The sequence below is a fragment of the Brachyistius frenatus genome, unplaced genomic scaffold, assembly GCF_029030835.1.
Source record: "Brachyistius frenatus isolate BFR_SWC_R1_liver_20210118 unplaced genomic scaffold, ASM2903083v1 Contig_131, whole genome shotgun sequence".
NCBI classification, from domain to species: domain Eukaryota; kingdom Metazoa; phylum Chordata; class Actinopteri; family Embiotocidae; genus Brachyistius; species Brachyistius frenatus.
In genome coordinates, this window is record NW_027210730.1 from 468811 (window position 1) to 485000 (window position 16190).

Sequence of the window (16190 nt, forward strand, 5' to 3'; positions counted from 1 at the left end):
CTACATATACGTTTCTAACTATGATCTATCTTCCAATATTTGGAAATGATCATGTATGTATGTATGAACTGAGTAAAACTCACAGCTTCACAGCTTTTAACAGCCAGCAGAGTTGTCAACACTTAACTTCATATCCGGAAGCTTTTATTTGTCTTTAATTTGATGTATTTTCTTTCTTTTCTTTTCTTTCTTGATTCGTCAGACCTTCATTTTTACGGGTTTCATGGATCATCTTAATAAAGAGCTCAGTGAATATTTTCACTAACTCAACAAGCTTCTTCAGGATCAGTGCTGGACTGATGAACTTCACCTTAGCAATGAAACTCTCCACCAAATCTTCCGCCTCCTCCTCACAGATTGATTACCCACAACCCCCTCTGGTCAAAAAGTCATTTGTCAGTATTAAGGTGGATCATGTTGGGAGCCACCGTAGGTACCAAGGTTAGGACACAGCAGTTGAGCAAACAATAATCGAGATATCACTTTCCGTCCAGCTGCCGGCTTCACCTCAGTGTAAACAGGCAGCGTCCGAGTTCTGCTGCTCAGGTATCAAACCGACCCGCGAGTTCCTCGAAAAAACCTCCCAGTTCTCCCACAGCGCCGGAGGACGAGACGCTGAGCGAGCCGACAGATAAGAGCGGGTGTTGATGTCTCCTCCCTGGTAATCATGCCATCGGTTCTGTCTGAGTGGACGCTCGGCGACAGGTCAGCCTGCTGGACAGAAACCCCTCACAACCCCCACACATCAACACGGCCGGCGTCCGTCTTCACTTTCTCCACTTTTCATCCATTTAAGAGTTCGGTTTGTTTGTGTGTCATGAAGATTAAAGCCTCGTGACTGTTGGCAGGGCAACAAGAGCTAATTGTAAATTCAAACAATTTTAAGAAGTGCTGGGAGGTATGGCCAAAAATGAAAAAAATAATTTATGACAATGCCTTATATACATTCATGTTGGCTTATTCTACCGTTAGGTGTACGCAAATTGAAATAACATTTGGATTTCATCATATATTGCACACTTGTATAAATACAAGTGTTATTATTTTCTTTCTTGACTCTGTATTCTACAAAACACACAGATGTTTCTATCCAGCCGTTCTCCTGTACGACTGACAGAAGTGCTCACTTTAGAGTAAACGCCAATCATCAACCATCAGTGATGTCATCAACCATCAGTGATGTCATCGTTGGTTTGTGAACGTTATGAATCCTCCAGTTCAGATTCTGTCCGTCACCATCTTTGCTAGTTCGGAGCGGTTCGGAGCAGGAAGTGAGTCAGGTGCAGATGAAGTTGAACACACCTAAAGTGTTTGCAAGGTAGGGGATGAGTCCTCAGTGACTGTAACACAACTAACTGTTACAGATGATGGCTTCTCTTAGTACACACAACGACCATTTGGTTGTGAATAAGTCAGTTATTTGACTAAACTTTGAGGTTTGAGTGCAAGACGACCTCCTGCTGCTCAACAACCATCCTGCCGTGTTCAGCAGTTTGTCTGACAGAGTCACCTGTCGCAGATATATGTGGCAGAGAGACTAATCAGTGAACACCAAACACCTGAGATAATTACCTCACCATCTCTCCCTCCTGCAGCTCACCCACAAACTATGGCTCAAATACCGCACTGACTTTGAGAGTCCACTGATTCGTTTCAATTCAAAATGTAGATGAACACACAAATCGAGCAGTTAGAAACAGTGAGAGGCTGAAGATCTGTGATCTGAGTTCAGATAAGTGGCCCTGTGTTAACAAGGCCTGTTGAAACCCAACTCAGACACTTGTTTTGTTTGTGTATCTGAATTCCCAGCCGGCTTTGAAGTATCCACTCCCCAAAGCTAAAACAGAGGAAATGACCAGAGAGGTCGTGACCTTTCAGCCAACAGGATCGTGTCCAATCATGAGGTCAACGATGGAGAGGAGTGACTCTTCGTTTCGGAGTCAGTGAGTTAATCCGAACATGTCCATCTAAAACTGCCGAGGGCAAACCTCTTGACTTCAAACACTCAACATGCTTTCTGTCATGTTTCCAGAGGATTAACTAGTTTCTCCAAGAACACGTCAATTTGTGTAATTTGACTTGATTTATAAAACCATAGATTTATTTGACTGAAGGAATCGTGGTGACTTTTTGTGACAATCACATGATTTTATATTGAATAACTTTGGGGTCTTTGGACTGTTGGTCAGACTAAACAATAAGAACATCAGTATGGGCAAATATTTTGATATTATACAATTATTGTACAAAGGAGAGAATTTGAAGCTGAAAAAACAAATTAGAATAAGTTGTTTAATTAAATAAAAAATGTTTTGCTATTTCTTGCTTTAAGCTTTTAGGTTAAATTTAAATGTTTTTTTTAAATTTTTCTCAATGATGGTGCTCCATGATCAAATTTGACCAAAGTTATGGGTGCTTGAGCAAAGTATTTACACAATGAGACTTTTTGAAAAAAAATAATCACTAGTAATGAGAATATAATGAAGTATAACAGCTGGACCAGTCTGGTGAATTCAGAAGTTTGCTCCACTTTACGGTAATGCAGCCTTCAAAACCAGGGAAGGACAACACTTCTTATAATATCACAATATCAAAAGTATCTTATAATGACATTGATACATTCATATATTACCCACTTAAATTTGAAGATTTGTTTGAGTCTTCCTTTTCAATTGGGATTAAAAAAAGGCTTAAAACAAAGATTAGTTGATGAAACTCTGCAGCTGCAGCCGGCACCATTTGGTGAAATTAGGACCTCAAGACCTTTCAAAACACTTTCAATAGTTGGTACAAAGCTGTAAACATCATGTGGTGAATATTTCTGCTGGTGTAATTTGGCCTTGAACTTGGCACATCTCTAGTCCACTAAACGAAACATAAACTATCACATTTCCAAAACAGCAGTGATTGTCCACACAGCCAGTGGACAATTTAATGATGTTTGGGTATCAGTTCTTCACTGGCGTGAATCCAGCGCCTGACACGATGACATCCCTGGGGTGTCCGGGCCGCCGGACCTTCAGCCCCGTCTGCATGGTTCGGCCCTCGTCAGTTAGAAGCGGGCCCCCGAGAGCCATTAATAACTGGCCCGAGCTCGCATGCAGGGCAGAGCTCATTTTGCTGCACTTCTCCGCCAAGTGTTAAAAGAGAGATCCTTAAAAATGGAGCCGCCATATGCACAAAGCTTTCAATGAGCTCTTCATCCCGGTGGGGGTCGAGTTCTCTCCTCTTACAGCCCAGAGCATTCAGAACCAAGGTCAGCCACCTGCTGACGGGTCGGTCATGTTGGAGGATTTCTCTGTGGTGGTGTGCAGCATTCAGGGGAAATTTACTGATTCACCAGAGTTACAATCTAAAGTTACTTGTATTAAGTTCAACAATTTTTTTTAAACTCTATTTCTAAAATATTAAAAACAATCGTTCCCCTTTCATCACTCTCCTTCACCTCCACGTGGTCATCATGGTGATCACGGCTGGTTCCCACTTTTTCATGTACAGCTTAAGACACTTCTGCATCGATCTCATTTTTCAGACCCAGAAGCTTTAATGAGTTGCCTGTATCTTGAACAGATTAGATATAAACGGGCTTAACTGTAAGGAGGGCAGTGGGTGATGGCAGGGCTTTCAATTAATAACTAATAATAAAACAAATCATGTCATGCTACATACTGAACCGAATCTGACTGAGGAGATGAATAATTTCTACTGCAGGTTTGATATTAAAGCAGACCAACTGCCTTCTTCTGTCTGTGTAGCTGAGCATGCTTCCAAACAAATAAGAATAATGTTCCTCAATGTAAAGTTGCAAAGAATTAGTGGATTTCATCATCTACGGTTCATAAAATCATTAAAAGATTCAGAGAATCTGGAGAAATCTCTGAACACAAGGGACAAGGCTGGAAACCAATATTGGATGGTGGTGATCTTCGGGCCCTCAGGCAGCACTGCATTAAAAACACACTATTCTGGAGTGGAAATGACTGAATGGGCTCAGGAACACTTCTGAAAACAGTCGTCTGCGACACCATCCTCAAATGCAGGTTAAAACGCCACCATGCAAAGAGGAAACCAGATATAAACACACATGGGTAGCTTGGGCATCTTGGAAGGAACCATTGTTGCTGAAAGATATATTCAGATTGGGAGCAACATGTGCTGCCATCCATATGTGTTCCATCCATATATTTCAGGGAAGGCCTTGCTTATTACTGCAAAACAATGCTAACTGCATTCCGGCCATATTCCAACAGCATGGCTCCGTAGTAGAAGAGTCAGAGAGGTCAACCGGCCTCCTGCAGTCCAGACCTGTCAATCATTGAAAACATTTGGCGCATCATGAAATAAAAAATATGACACAGGAGACCCTGAACTGTTGAGCAGCTGAAATCCTATATTGGGCAAGAATGGGACAACATTTCACCTTCAAAACTCTTCTCAAACATTTACAGTGTGTTGATAAAACAAGAGGTGATGCAAAACAGTGGTAAACATGACCCTGTCCCAACTTTTTGGAGATGTTGCTGCCATCAAATTCAAAATAAGCACATATTTTTCATAAAACAATAAAAGTCACAACATTTGATGTTTTCTTTGTTGTAGTATCCATCAAATATGAGTTTACATGATTTGCAACTTGTTTGGAAATGAGGACAAAAATGTGGAATATTTCCATGAACAGCACTGCACAGTTCTATTGAGCAGCAGTGAAGAACATCATTACCCAATCAATATGCCAGCGGCTCATCTGGGGACAAGAGACTATTCAACAAAATGGTCCAGAATTATTGGATGCAGTTTCCCACCTCGAGTCTTCAAGGCTGGATTACAAAAAGAAGAGCCTTAAAGTTCGAGAGGGCCTGTCTCACAACCTCTTAAATGTCCTTCCTGCTCACAAAACACAAAGAAGCATCGAGAGCAGAAGGTTTCAGAAGAGCACATATTGTGAGGCTGTTGGCCTCCTGAAATCTAAAGTTAGCACTGCCGGCCATTCCAGTGCTTTTACTGCTCTTGAAGCGCTTTACGGAGCGGGTCATTTGTTGTTGTTGCTAATTCCCAGACAGGTATTTCGTCTGTTCTTGTGTGTTGGATTTTACCCGATTGTTTTATGATTCGTGGGTTTGATTTTACCTACTGGAATGGTTTAATGTATTAAGAAGGGGGCAATCAAAAAGTTCCAACTAGTCCAAATGCATCATCTCTCCTTCCCGATGTATCTGCAGAGTGGTTTTATTTTTTGCTGACAGCTGATCTGGACCAACACACTACTGATCACGTGGACCAGAGCAGCTGAGTGCAAACAGACATATGGCCCAGAGGGAATGCAAAATATACTGTGAGGAAACGACACACCGTAAGTGTGCAACAGGGCAGGCTCATAAGTTTTTGATGATTGTATGAGTGAGTGGTTCTACTATTTGTGTCTTTTTTTGTGAGCACAACATATTGTCCAGCCCTGCTACAGATCCACTTCTGTACAACACACATCCTCATAACAACTCCAAATGACATAACTGGAACCACTGCGCTGAAACAGGAGTCCGAGTGCTCCAGGGAGGAATCGGGATAACCGGTGTTCCCAAAATAAAGCCTGGAGACTTGAGTGCCTGCGGTTGGGAACGTGAGGTATGGACGCCCTCTGAGCTCCGGGACCAGATTCCACCTCAGAATAGCATATCGAGTGAAGAGAGACGATCTGATGGCGCAGAGCTGCTGTCTGCAGGAATTAACACTTCCGTTCATTAGCGGCTTCTTCATAGCGCTGGTGGACCGAAAGGAGACCCCCGAATATTTGTGATATCTTTTAAAGGCGGTGAGACTGTGATCTATGACCTGCCGACTCTTGGTCTATCATAATACTAATAATTATGGTCGGTGATTGTTTCTCTTTATCAGCAGTACTTTTTAAAGCATCTTGTTTTTTTGTGTTTTGTTTGTAAAATAAATATTTTATGCTCCACACAGGGTGATAGTGGGCACAGGGTTACGGCTTTCAGAAATGTTCCTGAGCCCATGCAGTGATTTCCACTACATAATTGTGTCTTTTTAATGGAGTGCTGCCTCAGGGCATTGTGTTCAGAGATTTCTCCAGATTCTCTGAATCTATCCATCCATCTATACCCGCTTTATCCTGAACAGGGTCACGGGGGGCGGAGCCTATCCCAGCTCACTTTGGGCAAAGGCAGGGTTCACCTGGACAGGTCGCCAGTCCATCACAGAGCCAACACTTATAGACAGATGGAAACAAAGACCATCTGGGTAGGGTAGTTTGTAGAACCACCAGTTAACATGAGGTGCATGTTTCTGGATGGTGGGAGGAAGACGGAGTACCGGAGAGAACCCACGCAGGCACACAGAGAACAAGCAGACTCCACGCAGAAAGGCCAGGAATCGAACCCAGAACCTTTTCACTGAGGCCACAATGCTAACCACTACACCACTGTGCCGCCAATATTCTCTGAATCTTTTAATGATATTATGAACAATAGATGATCAAATCCACGAATTCTTTGCAATTTTACGTTGAGGAACAATATTCTTAGATCGTTGCACTAACATCTCCCCATCTTCACTGCTGAGAGACTCTGCCTCTCTTGCATGCTCTTTTTTATACCCAATCATGTGACTGACCTGTTACCAATTAACCTAACTAGTTGTGAGAAGTTCCACCAGGTGTTTTGTTTTGGCTTTATACAACTTTTCCAGTCTTTTGTTGACCCTGTCCCAATTTTTTGTAATTGGTTGCTGGCATCAAATTAAAAATAAACATATCTTTTTTTTATAAAACAATATAATTTCTCAGCTTCAACATTTGAAAGGTTGGTTTTGGTAAAACATTTTATTTTTTTTTTAATGAAATATGGGTTTATGAGATTTGCAAATCATTGCATCCTCTTATCTTTTACATTGTATGCTTGTTTGGAAACTGGGTTGTTGAACTGTGAAATAAATGAGCGCCGATTTTAAGGAAACTAAAAGAATAGAACAAAAAAAGACAAATCAACAACAATATCATAATCAAGATAAAAACACATCCCTGGTTTAAAACTACTTTAGCTGGTTAAAGCTAAGAATAACCAAAAAGTTGATGAAACCATCCCAAACTGGGCTTTGCTAGCTCCAGTTAACTGAAACGTCTCAGCAGCCCTGAAGCCTGAAGCTGTGATAATTGAGGGCATTACGGCTGTTAGTCACAGAAAGCAGCCTGTACAGGAACTAACCTGTAAATTAATGTCATCCCCCCTAACCACACACACACACACACACACACACACACACACACACACACACACACACACACACACACACACACACACACACACACACACACACACACACACACACACACACACACACACACACACACACCACTGTTAGACAGAAGATCATCGGTATAAGATTTATAATTTTGAGTACGTCTGTGTGGAAACGACGTTGCAGTGATAAAGAGTCGATAAATGTCACGTTAACATTTGACTCAAGGATCATGAGAGGAGTTAAAAGGACCTGAACTTCATCTGAGATTCTGCTGCACTGTTGTGGAGAAAACCCTCACAAAAATATCAGCTCAAAAATGTTATGAAAAAAGCTCAAAATGAAGAAATTTTACTTCCACTTTCTTCCGATAGAAGATGCTTTTAAAAGCTCATTCTCACATCAAAATGTTTTTCTAAAAGTGTGAATGTATGAACCAAATACAGGACTCACTTTATAAGTAAACACAGCATACATTTAGTTCAATTATTTTGTCAAAAAAGTGAAAGGAACGAGGTTAATTCATGTTAAAAACATTCATCCCTTTAACTTAATAAATTAATTGCATGAAAAAAACAATCAAAGTTTTCCTTAAACTTGAGTATTAAGGAAAGAAAGTTTGTGGTGATGACGTTTCGAACGGATGGATTTATTCAGCCATTTAAAACATAACGGAAAAACTGAAGAATTGGATGGTGGCAAAGTGAAAGACAATTTATTTAGTTGGATCACTTTTATTTGACCTCCGAGTTCACATTTCTTTAATACAATATTTTATTTTTGTAAAGCACAACAGAATTTGATTAGTGAATAAATACATATACTTGTGATTTTCAAGGCAGTATTGACTGTGAGCTGTCAACAGCAGACAGACAATAACAGTCGTTTGATCAAAATATGCGTGCAGCCCAACAGTTTGTTGTGTGGCTGTAGGTTCAGGCCAAGAGCAAGGCATTAACACATCTTTCTACTCAGTGAAGTACATGTGTGCATTTAATGGTTTGAAGAGTTGTTCCTCAAAGGGGGAAACAAGGAGAAGACGCTACATTATAATCTAACTAACAAACATATTTTCTAGTATTTATTATTGCAGACCATTTTTAGGTGGTTCTGTTCCAGATGAAGCCGGAGGTCAACAGTTAGGTTCACCTCCATCATGGCAGCACTGTTTTACTGGGTTTGATTATTTTATGGTCTTTGAGAAAAAGGGGAGTTTTGACTTGGAGCTAAAACTCAGAGCTGAAAGATTCTGTCTTTATCATTAAATATGACTTCTTTGAATCAGACTTACAGTGAAGGACCTCAGAAACAAGACAAGATGAAACGTCATGAAGTGACACTGAGCTTGAGCAGCAAAATCGTTTTATCTTCATTGAGATTGAGAAAATTTAGCAAGAACCATTTTTTTTAACATCAGCCAAGCAGCTGATTAAAGACTTTTCAGAAGAGGCAATGTCCGGTTGCAGCAGTGGATATATCAGAGTATCGTCAGCATAAAATGGAACGGCAATATTACATCTTTTAGCAGAAATATTAAAAACATATCCACTACATACCAAGAACACGCCAAGAGCCGTGATGTTCCAGAGATGCTCTCATGCAGTCGTCAAACCACTTTAACAATTCAACAAATCAAATCCTTCTTCTTGGCCATTTTTTCCTTCTTTTAAAACATCAACTTCAAGAACTGACTGTTGTCTTGCTGCCTCACATCTCCCAACCATTGACAGGTGAAACTGTAATGAGATAATCAATGTGATTCATTTCACCTGTCAGAGGCTTTATAATGTGCCTGATTGGTGTAAAACTCTTTTAGGACTGATAGACTTCAAAAGCAGCCAACTTGATTTATGGTTCAATCAAAGTTTGTTTTTTGACAACAGGCCAAATTATTTTTTAAATACCCGTCTTATTCATTAAACTTGCTTTAAACCTTCATGTGTTGCTCAAATAGTTTACTTCTCTTCACATGGAGACAATATTAGACTGCACCAGGTTTATTGGGTTCATTAATGAGAGTGCTGTATTTAAAATTATTAGCTACTATTGATTTACAAAAAGTCAAAGTCATCAATGAAACCAAAGCATGAAAAACTTCAGCTTTTGTCGGGAGGTCAAATATTTTAGTTAAAAGGGCTTCGCTTTTCACAGCTGATATTTGCCAGTGACTGTAATAAAGTATTGTGTTACTTATTAAAACCAACTACAACACATCTCAAACAAAAACCGTCTGACTGGAACTAGCTGACTTCCTGTACAGGTAACAGTCACTGAGTCCACGAATAATTTGTCTAAAAGCAGATGCACATTTTGGGAAATTCAAAATACATTCAGGGCTCTGACGGCTCAACAAAACCTCCTATGACACGTGTTGTCTGCAGCCAGTAGATACGCAGAGACTCCCAGATTTTCATGAATTAACAACATCAACTAGACATTGGCATCAACTTTGCACATTTTTCCTCAGATTAAACAGAGTTGTCTCTGTTCACTGCCGTCTTTGACAATTAAAGGTTCTTTTTCACCAGTTCCATCTGCGTCATGATTCAATTCTGACCAACGGAGCTGATCGCTGCCATTCAAGTCAATAATTGATAGAACACCGGTCACATGAAGCAGGTCTGAGCTTAAACGAAGCGCAGAGTCTTTTTTGACAAAAGCGCGACAGAGATTGTATAGATTTGCACCGAGCAGACTCCCGATGTCACATCACATCACGACATCACCGTCCACCCCAACGGTCCTTCACACAGTACGGGAAATGCATTCTCCTCCTGCTACGGGAAATAGTTATGAACATTTTAGCAGCATCGTTTTTTTAACGACTAAAACACAGCAAGCTGTTTTAACTTTGTGTCGACTCCAACACAAATGAGGAAATAACAATAATAAATTCAAAATGGGCAAAAAAAGACACAATAAAACATGAACCAATGCTAGAAGCCCCAAAGTCAAGAAAAAAAAAGACCAAACCAGCAGACAAAACTTTGAGCTGCTGAAACCTCCCGGTGGGAACGAAGCCGTGCCGAGGACAGACTAAAACTGCAGCGCACACACGTCATGACAGACGCGTGCTGGGTGAAAGTATTACTGATGGTCACCGTGACAACCCAGAGGACTGTTTCACTCATTATAAGGAAGTGAGTGGAAGCATGGAGAGATAGTTACAGCTGTACAGTATATAAAGTTTAACCTATCGAAGAAGAGTTACTCAATAGTAAAGGTTTGTGATGAAGTACATTTAGTTTAAAAAAGGTTGCTCTCTTTGATAAGATGAGTACTTTTTTGCGTTTTGTTTGTTTTGCATGAATTCGTATGAGTGGATTATCTGAATCCAATGATATGTTCATAAATGTACAGTTATGAAACGCGTTCGATGCGTCTGTCTGTGACGATGAGTTGAGGCTGTGAACAGTAAGTGGCTGTTACTTGAGCTCAGGGTGAACTGGAGCTCTTATATGTTTCACAGATGGGCAGACACCTGTCGTACTGAGACAATGACCCCTATCAGCAGGTCAAAGGTCAACAGGAAACACAAACACAGAGGCCTACAGTACTTCTGAACAGACAGATAGAGATGCATTAGACACAAATACGTTCAGTTGCCATTGTATTAGGTCTTTAAAAAATAATCTTAAAAAAAATGGATTTAATTCAGTTAAACTGCATTTGAAAGGAATTACAAGATGGAAACTAGCAATTTATAAGAATTAGTCAAACTTAAAGCATTATGAGTTAATATCAAAAACTAACATAATGACAAAATAAGGACAATTTTATTATGTACACAAAAATTAGCACAGATCTGGTTGTCTAACCTGCACAGGAAGTATTTCGTCAACGAGTGTCCGAAAAAAAAAACATTAGTTTGAAAAAGTGGATTTTGCAACTTTGCGGAAAAACCTTGAAGCCGACGTGGGCGGAGTTTATACCAGCAGATGCAGCTGTATCGAGGAAACATGCGGATATGCAACATTTTATTGTGACATACGGTTCAGCCGTTATTCAATAAAACGTGTTGACCTTCATGATAGCGCCCCCTAATGGCTGACGTGTCAAATCTTTTCAGAGAACAATATTCGGGGCTCACTACGTTTAATTAAAATTTCACCTTTGCACGGTTTACGGTTGAGGCTCCACATCCGTTTGTTTGGACGGAATAATAACAATAAAAATTGGAGCAAAAAATAAAGGGTTCACCACCGTTGGTGCTTCCCTAAAAATCCCTAAAAAGTCCAGATGAGAACAGGTGACTGCAGGACACAAATAAAAGAGGGGATGATGACGTGAAACCAACACAATACGCCATAAATCATGGACTTAAGTGCACACTAACAGACCAGAACTGTAGCGTCAGCAGTCCAAACACCGGTGGAGCATCTGGAAACTCCATCTACGTCCACCTCTGACACCGCATCCCGCCTCCACCCCCGGCAGGCCGGGACACTGCGGGGTGGAGGACCCGGAGGGGACGACCGCCGGCCCGAGGACCTGAGGGAAGTGTGAGGAGGGGAAACTCTCACGGGGGACAAATGATCCTGCCATGTCACCGAGCGGGACACCACGACCTGGAAGTCTTGTTTTATACATCAGACTCAATATGGTAGACCACTCTTCACTCAGCCAGCCTGGGAACCCACAACATGGGCAAAGCACGAGGGAAAGTCTAGACGCTGCAGGAAGAGAAGAACCGGGACCATTGATGAAAATGTATAAGATACTGACATGTAAATTATTACATTTCATTTCTTTCTGATTACTTTTCTCACAAATGTTTATAACTGGGCAATAAAACTGAAAAGTCCTAAAAAGTAAGTGTAAAGTAAGCCAGGCAAACAACAACAGGATTCCAATGTGATTATTGTCAAACGTTAATTAAAGTTCTTCAATATAAGAGAGCAGTGACCAAAAAATATTCCCATAACACTGGTTCCTTTTTGACAAACATCCATCATTGATGGTTAGGGACATGCATGATGATGTTTCCTGTTTTATTTTGAAACTCACCATATCGTCTTATTTAAGACGTACTTCCTTCTTTTGTGCCTTCAAATGGTTGTGAGTCTTGCTGCGTTCAAACGTGGTCGTGTTCACCACATACAGAGGAGAGTCCGTATGAACGGCGCCCTCTTGTCGTATTCACGACGTCGGAACTCTACATTTTCTCAAAGCCTCGAGTTCAACAGTTGTTTACTGACGTTTACAGAAAGGTCAGAGGTCGTGGAAGTTCATGTGTGGTTGGATGTTTAGATAATATATTGTAATTTTAGTGACATAGAGTTTGTCTTCATAGCTTATAGATAATAGTCTTCGTCTGAGGAAGAAGTTGATCTTCACAACAGCCTCATCTTTCCCCTCTGTGTCTTTGCATTTCCTGTTAGCTTGATGAATTTTTAGCCTCTGAGGCTTCTAGACGCCGTCCATGTTGTCGTTGCTCACGACTTCACGTTGTAACCACGAGCTTTTCTGAAGGCTTTGCTGTGCGGTGAAAAGATGCAACGCAACAGAATAAATATTATCGTCTCCATAAAAGTTTTACCAAAGAATTTTACATTCTCAGATGCAACTCCTTTAAAAATCACCAACATTTTAAATAAAAACGGATATTTAATTACATATTTTTCTCAGTAACTATAATTACATTTATTTTCTAATGTAAATTTAACTAGTTACTTGCAAACACTAAAACGAGGACATGATAAATAATGAAATAAGGCAATAAATAGAAATATAATGATAAAATTGTCAAACTAGAAATCCAAAATTGCATTAAATTAGGCAACAAGGACCTGATGTTGATTAAAAATAAAAAAAAGAAGCTGCTTCATGCTCAAGAAAGCAGATGGACGCTGTATTGTTGTTGGCATCACATTAATGTCTGTGGTATCAGAATTACATCAATTATCACACATAGCTGGACTTTTTTCACATCCACATATTTTTGTCCATGTCGTGTTTAAATGAGTGTAAAAAGTACACGTTGTAAACATATGGCTGATTTTAGTTCAGAAAAATATTCAGGAAACGTCTTGTAATCCAGCAGCCGACCCAGTTCACACAGCTTCTTCTTCTCCGTCATCGTTTGGACCCCACACTCTCTCTCTCACACACTCTCTCTCTCACACACTCACACTCACACACACACACACACACACACACACACACACACACACACACACACACACACACACACACACACACACACACACACACACACACACACACACACACACACACACACACACACACACAGACGTCCAGAGAGCCTGCTGGGTCTGTCCCTGGCCGCTTCATCCTGGGGACCCCCCACCCTGGCCTGGCTGAGTGCCGGGCTGCAGAGGGCAGGACGGCGCCTCCACTACTTAGAGGACCAAATTTGCCGGGTTCACAGCTTCGTCTGTGAGTGGAAACGGGATTACATCCTGCGGTTTGTCTAAATCCACCGACCCGGGGAAAAGAAAAGCTCTCAGTGTGGTTTGCCGAGGCTGATGTCTGATTAAGAGCCCGAAACACCATTACAGAACATTTAAGGTATTCAGCTGGCAAGAGAGCAGAGCAACAGGCACTGACTGCAACAGGTGGAGCTTTATGAGGCTGAAACTCAAACATTTTAATGATATAAACAGTTGAATGTATGAATGAACTGAAACCCGAACTTGTTTTGATGAAGACTTTATTGAAGAAATAAAAACAGAAACTCTCTGTAAGTAAAAATGAAAGTTTGAAATACAGGATTAAGGTACGTTTTTCATTGATCATTGCCAAAGTGATGATCTCAGGTTGATGTGATAACACTTTAAACCTCTTCAGTCTGTGACACTAATAACAAAAACAACTAACTAACCAAATATTCCATGTAACTTCATTGATTGAGCCAATCATAGAAAACATTTATTAATCAAACCAAGGTTAATAATACTAATTAACATTTTGAAGAGTCATTTAATCTAATAGTGGGTTAAGTTGAGTATAAACTGGCCTTTAAAGATGTTGCAGTGTATTTCACAGAGAAAGGTTTAACCATAAAGTCCCGTAACAATAGTAGGCCAACTCCCGAAGTAAATATCAAGCTACACATGGCAGCAAACTAACATCTGTTTTCATTGTTACCTGTCTACTGACACATTTGGGTAAATGATTGATAAGAGAATCCACACAAAATAAAGTCACAGATATCCTGCTATTAGTAGAAAGGAAAAATAAAATAATAAAAATAATAAAACTCTTGACATGTCAGAATGTTTGACAGATCAGACTTTTACTAACAGTGAATTCAAAATGTCCCGACAGCTGTGATTTGGTTGTAGTGTTTCTCTGAAGTGGTCACTGTCTGGTGGTTAAACTAAAGGCAGTTTCTTACAGTTGACCTTTTATAAACTTTATTTTCCTGTTGGTTAAATGAGGCGTTTTTCTCTGTAGCTGAAGAAGCTACGACACACATCACCTGACATTTCCTCTGCAGAGCATCTCGCAGCAGCTCAAGTGCAGGTTTTTTGCAGCGTTCGTAGCCCCAGTGGGAATCAAACCCTCGACCTCGGCGGTCAGAGTGCCTTGCTCTGCTCACCGAGCCGCCCAAGACATTTGATCTGAGTCATATCGGAGGGCTTAAAATGGGTTTAAAATGAGGGCTCGGGGGAGTGGAGGTGTGTGTGTGTGTGTGTGTGTGTGTGTGTGTGTGTGTGTGTGTGTGTGTGTGTGTGTGTGTGTGTGTGTGTGTGTGTGTGTGTGTGTGTGTGTGTGTGTGGAGGGGTTTGAGAAAGAAAAGATGAATGGCTGCCGTTGCAAGCAGCAGAGGGGCATTCTGGGAACTGGTCATGGTGAGGCCTTCCTTATGGCGCTCTATGAGAAATGGAGAGAGGGTGACAGGAGCCAAATGGAGCTGACAACCAAATGGTTTGACTTCCTCTGCCGCACACACACACACACACACACACACACACACACACACACACACACACACACACACACACACACACACACACACACACACACACACACACACACACACACACACACACACACACACACACACACACACACACACACACACACACACACACACACACACACACACACACACACACACACACACACACACACACACACACACACACACACACACACACACACACACACACACACACACAGTGAAATCAAATCTCTTCCACTTTAAGTCTCTTTTCCTTACATAATTTTGTTTTGGAAAAGTGCGACCTCGTGTTTCGTCTCTCTGAAAGCCACCAACGCTCTCCGACTTCCATGTGTCCATCTCGCTCCGACCCTCCGACTACTTAAAGCCCTTTGTTTGGTTGCCGTGGGGACGAGGACTGATCTTGGCCGGGGGGCGAGTGCTGATAGAAACAAACTCCATGATGCAAGTGAACTGTGTGCCAAGTGGTTGATGAACATAAAAAGCCGACCGTAAAATATCCACCTCTTCGTCTTTTAAAAATATGAATCTGAATAAAAGACTTGATTTATTCTTCACTGCATTTGTTTACACCTGTTTTTATTTCTATATTTTGCATTTCATTCAGTGTCTGGATTTTAGTTACATCTTTTTCCTGATTACTTTTGTTATGATCCTGTGATGACTGTCAGGTCTACATATCCTCCATCAAACTGTCCCTCCAAGAAATGGCGATCGCAATATTTACCGTAACTTAGAGCAAAACTTCCTGCGATTTTTCCGCAAAAAATGTCGTCATCAGAATCTTTGCTGAAAGAATTAACGACATAAAGTAAATCTTTTCAAACAAAACTCACTTTATTAACAAAAATATCTCAGAAAATCTCTGCTCCTGTTTTCATCACCAAATAATACTGGTTTCCTGAGAAACAGGAAGTGACGGGGTTTGTGGGAAATGTGTTCTTCACATTAAAATGATGTGATTAAATGTTTATGATCAGAGGAAGTGATTCCATATTACTGGATGTTA